The sequence below is a fragment of the Canis lupus genome, chromosome 22 (genome assembly GCF_003254725.2).
Source record: "Canis lupus dingo isolate Sandy chromosome 22, ASM325472v2, whole genome shotgun sequence".
Taxonomy (NCBI): Eukaryota; Metazoa; Chordata; class Mammalia; order Carnivora; family Canidae; genus Canis; species Canis lupus.
Window position 1 is genome coordinate 11255764 of NC_064264.1, and position 7792 is coordinate 11263555.

Below are 7792 nucleotides of genomic sequence, written 5' to 3' on the forward strand. Positions count from 1 at the left end.
TGGCCCAGGGCATGATCCTGGAGTCCCAGGATTGAATCCCGTGCCAGGCTCCCTGCATGGAGCCTGCTTCTCCCTCCGCCTGTGTCTCTGTCTCTCTCTCTGTGTGTCTCTCATGAATAAATAAAAAATCTTTTTAAATTTTGTTTTTTTAAAATCATGTTAAATGTCCCTAAGATGTGGTTGGCTCAGGTGTCCTTCAAGTGGATGGAAACCAGGTGGGAACCATGATAGTAAGAATTGATTCCCAGGCAATACCAAGAGGATGTGACTCTGTGAAATCAGTTTTAGGTGATCTATTCACTAACAAGGCACTACCGAGAAACTATGGTGAAAAGAGGAAGGAGATACTCGGGGTTGCCAAAACTCAGCAATTAGACTTAGATGTAGGGAAGAGTATTAGAGCATTAAGTAGGGGAACTGTCATATTATAATAAAGGTAAGGGAATATCAAGTATTCAAGACAATAGATGATTAGGTCTATGTCAATGACACTGATTCCTGCCTCCCATATAGTTGAGACTTGATGGCTAATACATTTCCTACCCAGATCAGCATTTTTTTGTAATAAGTCCACAAGTTCACTTCAGATGGAAGGGTTGGGGAAGGTAGGGACTGACAAAAAAGAAAAATCCATCAATCTCTACAATGTTTATTTTCTCAGGCTTTGAATTAAGGTGTATTTGGATATTAGTTTAGTCCCAATATGCCAACAAGTACACTAGGTTGAATTTCATGATCAGGAACTGAATATTTGAGTCAGGATATTGACAAGCTCAATGGTTCTTAATCCTAGCTGTGTATTAGAATCACCAGGATCTTTAAGAAAAAAAAAATATATGACTCCTGGACCTTCTTAAATCAGATTCTCTGCAGGTAGGCTTCAGCAACACTATTTGTAAAGACTCCCCTGGTGATGCTAATATGCATCTAGGCTGAGAACCACTGGACTAAACAAACCATTAAGAGGTCATTATTTTCTCTAAGATTGTGATCCAAATGATTTTTGGAAACAAAGGTGTTCTTGAGAAATTCTGGGAAAACTGTTTAGTTCTGTAAGTTCAAGCAGAGCCAAGACCAAGGTTGCAAAATTCAGCAGTGAATAAAACTCTGAAAATCACTCTGCAAGTTTCAATTATTTTTTAAAGTTCCTATGCATTTCTATAACATACCCAGAAGCTACTCTGATGTCTCTTTTGCAAGTCCACTGAGGAAAAACAATACCTTTTTTGCAAATTGTTTCTCTTTCTACACACTAAGCAGAAAGGAGGATGGAATCTATTATGTCGATATTTTAAGGAAAAAAGATTTTCCAACCATACACTTTAAATATCTTGCTAATTGAAGCAAAAGTAGTATTTTTTTTTTCTCTTTCTTATATTATCTGGAAAACTACCTTGATTATGGACTCTGCAGGCATAGGAACAGTCTTCATCTAGAGAAGCAGAATTCATGATTTATTCACATCTGTAATGCTAATGAGTCGTAGGTCTATGAGGAAAATTCGAGTCTATCAGTTATTCCAAGGGTACTGAAAGCTTTCTTTACATCTAGCTGTTCATCTCTGTGACATTCCTGGAGGGCGTCTTTTGATAGTTGATTATTATTTGAAGTGGCAGGAGGCAGGCAACTTCAAACGAAGCAGCTTCTTCAGCCAGAACTAATAGTCTTGGGAAGATGCTTCCTATTCAAAATATACCTAAGTTTGTTGATTGTGACCACAGGAATTTAGGGGATATTATGAAACAGTGTATATTAGGGAAAGAAAAGAGTGAAGTAGTATAATCTCTAAAACAAATTAATGTGAAAAATTAGTGCCATTTTCAATCAAAGAGAAATTTGCCAAAAATACTGTTTGTGAAGGATATGACTAACTCTTTTCTTGAATGGAATGAATGAATGAATTCACCTCCCAAAATGTGAAATGGTAGTATTACAGAATAGGGATTTCTCCAAAGCAGAGGATAACCTGGGTAAGAACATAAACCATTCTGCTTCAACTCAAAATGGTCCAATTTTTATTGAATTCCATATTGGTAGTCTACATAGTCTTTAATCTGACAGAAACATTTTGCTACTAAAACAATAACTATAATAATAAAGTTTTGAAACACATTACTGGAAAGGATCCAATTAGAGTTGCTACATATAACCTTAAAATATGTATTGACACCAGGTAAACAGAAGTACCAGTGTCCAACACAAGCTACCACATGGTTAGTGCAGACTGTTCACCTCATACCATGACAAACCTATCCTGCTGGCCTTTTCTGGACTCTGTCTTTCCATCCCACTATTTATTTCCCCTTTCCTTTCTTTTCCCTGGCAGTTAACAATGAAGTGTGGTGTTAACATCCCTGCCATGACTTTGGCCCCACTGATACTCTTCTCATTCCATGCCCACTATGTGAGGCAAGTCTAGCTGCTTTTCCTTTCTCTTCATTCTAGCTCTTTGGAATCCTCGTATCTTAGTTTCACTTGGTTTGTGCAGGTTCAAAAATATTGAAGAGGTCAAGAACACAAATAAATGAGGCTCAGAGCTAAAGGCCAAACTACTACTGAGGATCCGATTTGCCTTGTTTCAGGTACTCACTAAAGTAGCTAGAGAAAGGCTATTTGCTACTGCCTTTGGGTACCTATAGAACCAGCATTTGCAAAATATTTGTGGCAAGTCTGCAGTTGGAAGGGAAGCTAATCATATTATAAACCTTATATCCAGAATGAAATTATTTTGTAAGAGGTCACAATCTGTGAACCATTTTCATCATTGGATCTGGGTGTACATCTGTTTGTCTTGGTTCACTCACAGAATCTGATTTTCTGATGACGTAACGACTCTAAAATTTAAATCACTATTAACTCACTGAAGGACTACAAAAGGACTCAGAGCTGGAAGCCACTCCAAGCAATCATCTACTCAAGCCCCATCTCATACAGATCTACCATGGAAGCATCAAAAGGATAGGGAATAATATCCTAAGAGCTGAAAATGGAAAGTGCTTCTTGAATTTAAGCTGTAATGATCTTATTCCTCTATAATCCCTTACTCTGTAATTTAGCTTTGTTTATTTTCCCTGGAGGATGTGATCAGCAACCATTTCTTACATGTTCTTTCTTATTCTGCTTTTCTTTTGCAGTGTCCTTACATCCTCATCATATACTTGCAAATATCTAGTACGTAATCATTTAGCCTTCTCTTTTACAGGCTAAACTGCCCATTATGTTTAGAGAAACTAATCCTTTTTATTGCATCAAGATATTGATTGATAAACTGAGTTGCTCCTACAGTTTCTAGGAGTCCTTGGCATGCCCATAGTTTCTGTTTTACTCGTGTCTCCTATCTGTACTCTCCTCTGCTTTCAGTGGAGATTACACACTGCTTACAGTGTGTAAATCCAAATTGAATAAATTTTCGTGACCATTGCAAAAGAAATAATTCATTGCAAATGAAATAATTACTGAATTCTGTGTTTCAAGTTGCCTAAGTTCTATCATCATTTTTAGTAAATGTGCAAGACACAGCACGCTGGACTCTGACTTGTCTGTACTTCTATTGATTTTCCACCACCTTTATCAATAGTTTGATATATATCCCTAAATGTACTAAGTTGGCCATGTGTCTGATCAACTTAATTTTGGTTTGGGTGATTCATTATATCGTTTTATGACTGCTACCATTTTAATTCAAGAACTGTATTTTAATTACATAAAACAAGGTATATTTTTATGATCTTCAGGTGTATATAACAGATAAGACATCACACTTGTTCTGCAATCTTCATAGTTAAGAGATTGCCAGCAAATTAAAAATGTTAACGCTAACCAGATTATGATAACTACTGTAAGCACTGTATAAAAATCTGTGATAAATTTTCGTGCACTTAAAATTCAATAGCAACCAGAATTTGGAAATCCTCAAATTGGATTTTTCCAAATGCTTCATGAGGAACTCACATGGTCTGTAAGCAAAGATTAACTAAAGGTCATATAGTATTGTCATACTAAAGAGACTAGAGAAGACATTGAAGATGTGCTTGGCAAAAGCAATTAACTGTGCCCTAAGGCAGACAACAGAAGCCAAGCTGTTGGCGGAGAGGGCTGATCAAGAACCCTAGGGATGGGCAATTCTCCCCCACTAGACTGTGAGTTTGATGGGTAAGGTCCTTCAAAATCCTATAACTTTACTGAATCATCATCATCCACAAAAGATATGCTTAGTTAAACTTTGTAAGCCTTTTTAAAAATAAAAATAAATTATAACTATAATTTATACAAGTTTGTGATAAGAGTTCTTTCTACACATGTGTGATTCTTCGCTCTAAAAATATTCTTAATTAATAAATAAAATCATCTGGGATCTTGATGATATGTGGACCTCAAAACGAAGGATAATGTACCACACACAGGAAAAAAAAAAAGTAACACTGGTTAAACAAACAAACAAAAAATCAGCATCTCTTAAAAATATATGGCCCAGTGAAGCATGTTCTTGTAAATGCTAATTTGCATATCCACCAATTGTCACCCCTTCTGGGAAATAGCCACACCAGCAAAGATCTTCCCCTGGCATTAGCACAGTTACTTTATTCCCTCAGTCCTCCTTTGGTTTGGAACCCCCTGATCTTAGCTCATTACCAGAGTAGAGTCAGCTTTCTCTATCACAAGTGACTTCTATTCAATTGTTGGTAACCCCCTTGTATTACAGGTGGCCCTTTTCATTTTTCTGGTGAGTGCTCCAGAAGCAGTATAAGGATAAAAAGCCTGTATTATACATTTTGTATCTCTAGAACCTCGTGCTATAAGTAGAAAGCAGCTACACTCACACTGAAATGATTTTGAACAGACTTTCATTTATATAATCTTCCTGATTCTTATATTATTTATATCAAATAGTCACAAATAAGCATTGACTGGTGTTTTCTCAACACTTCCCTAAGCAAGTGAGAAATATATTGATAACTAAAATGGATTTGGAAAACTAAGCTGTGCCCAAAAACACTGAGGATCATCCGAAGAGAACGGCACAGTTGAGTCCTATGATAGCCTGTTAACTGAAATAGCAGCAGCGAAGAATAGGCTATACCTCAAATGCACCTACAGTTCCCAGACAGTTTGAAACATTGTACTGTCATGAGAACAGAAACCTCATCCCAATTAGAGTCACTTTACAATATTTATTTTCTCACTTTTTTTCTACTACAATACATACTTCCATTTTTTGAAGAGAGTTGGCAAAGGTGGAGTGCCCATACCTCTTTGGAAGCCTATTCCTATGTAAATGAGAGTATTTGTTTTATTCAGATTCCGACAAACCTTGTCCTCCAGTAAACATTCAAAGCAGCAGAGCTGTAGACTCTAAATCACTGTGTGCCATACCAGGCACTAAAAAAGAAAAAAAAAAAGAAAAAAAAAAAAAAGAAGTATGTAGAAACTGAATCGTTTAAAATTAGACAGCACCAAAGCAGTTGAGAATATGCTGTAGGGAACAATTTTGCTTTGCATTAGGTAGCAAAATACTACCTAATACTAGCAAAATACAGGATAAATACTTAGGTATCCTAATTTTATGATTTTTTTTTTGCCATAGTAATGACATTCTGAAAATGGGGTACTGCTTTCTTGGGAGTAGGAGCACTGCTACATCTGCTGACCTACAGAAAATTTCTAAAACATGCAAAGCCTAAGGGGAATTCAGTGCCAGGTGGCAGCAAGTATTTCTAGTTAGCGCTCCTCTCAAATGCCTGTCACTGCAGGTGAATAGCCACAGCCATTGACAGGGATCTGGAGGGCAGCTCCAATACAGACAGCAAAAGTTGCCAGCATTCTTTTGAGAATCCCTACTGATTTTTGAATATTCAAATTGTACTTCACAGACATATGCAACTTAAATGAATGGATACTATGAATTTGTTATTACTTTAGCAAGTTGTAATTTTAAATTGTCCTTGTCCTAGTGACATTGTTTACTATGGCTTTTTACAGTCAATAAGGACTTATGTTCAGCTGCCCAGTTTCTAGCATTTTGTTGAGATCTTACGCAAAAGATATGAAAGCATTTCCCTCAAGGGCCTTTGAGTCAAGTTATTGTTTCTTAACTGTTTTTAAAATATTTTTTCATTAAGGTAAAATTCACATGAAATACACTCAACTGCTTTAAAGTACATGTTTCCATGATATTCAGTGATACTCATAATGTACAGCAACCAGCTCTCTCTAGCTTCAAAACTATTTCATCTCCCCATTCAAATGCCCAGGACCCATTAAATAATCACTCTCTAAACCCCTCATTCCCTGGTAACCCCTAATCTACTTTCTCTCTCAATGGATTTCCTTGTACTAAATATACTGTGTTGGTATTTACAGAAATCATAAGTATAGCTTCTGTTTTTGGCTTCTTCCACTTAGCATAATGTTTTCAAGGCTTATCCAAGTTGTAGTATGTATCAGTACTTTGTTCCTTTTTATAGCTCAATAGTATTCCATTGTGTATATATATGCCACAATATCTTTATCCATTCATCCACTAATGGACATTTGGATTGTTCCTACCTTTTGGCTCTTATGCATAATGCTGCTATAAATATTTGTAAGTTCCCTTGTGGACATATAATTTCTCACAGTTATACAGTTGGGGGTGAATTGCTGGGTCATATGGTAATGCTATATTTAACCTCTTGCGGAACCACAAAACTATTTTCCACTGTGGCTGCACCATTTTATATTCCCACCACAGTGTATGAAGTTTCATATTTCTCCACATCCTTACCAAAGTCAATAAGCATCAAATATTGATATAACTAACCCTTATCATTTTGTAACTTTGTAGGTATAAATCAAAAGAGAAGAACTTTCAAAATGACCTGATTTTGTACCTTAAGAAAGTAGAAAAAGAAAAAAAAAAAAAAAGAAAGTAGAAAAAGAGCAAACAAAACACAAAGGCAGCAGAAGGACGAAAATAATAGAGATTAGCATGAAGATAACTAAAATAGAGAATGGAACAAACAATAGAAGGAACAAAAATAAAACCTATTTCTTTGAAAAGACAACAAAATTTATAAGCCTTGAGTCAGAGTAGGAAAAAAGGAAAGACACAAGTAACTAATGTCAGAAACAAAATCACCACTGAACTTGGAGGAATAAAAAGGAGTATGTGATAATAATACAAACAACTATTCACCAAATTAGATAACCTAGATGAAATAGAAAAACTCCTAGAAACACACAAATCTTCAAAACTGGCTCATAATATGATGGACTATTATTCAACCATCAGGACAAATACCTACCACTTGCATCAACGTGGATGGAACTGGAGGGTATTATGCTGAATGAAATAAGTTAATCAGAAAGACAACTATCATATGGTTTCACTCATATGTGGAATATAAGAAACAGTGCAGAGGATCATAGGGGAATGGAGGGAAAAGTGAATGCAAGTCATCTGTGAGGAGGAAAAACCATGAGAGACTATTGACTATAAACTCTAAACTGAGGGTTGCTGGATGGGAGGCAGGTAGGGGGATGGGGTAATTTGGTGATGGGCATTAAGGAGGGCATGTGATATAATGAGCACTGGGTGTTATACATTGAATGCTACATCTGAGACCATATGTTGCCTATGAATTTAGATAAAAAAACAAAATAATTTAAATCAGGAAAAAACTGGCTCAAGAAGAAATAGAAAATCTCAAGAGACCTATAACAAGTAAAGAAAGTGAATCAGTAACCAAAAACCTCCCAATAAAGAATAGGTTCAGTACCAGATGGCTTCACTGCTGAGTTCTACCAAACATTA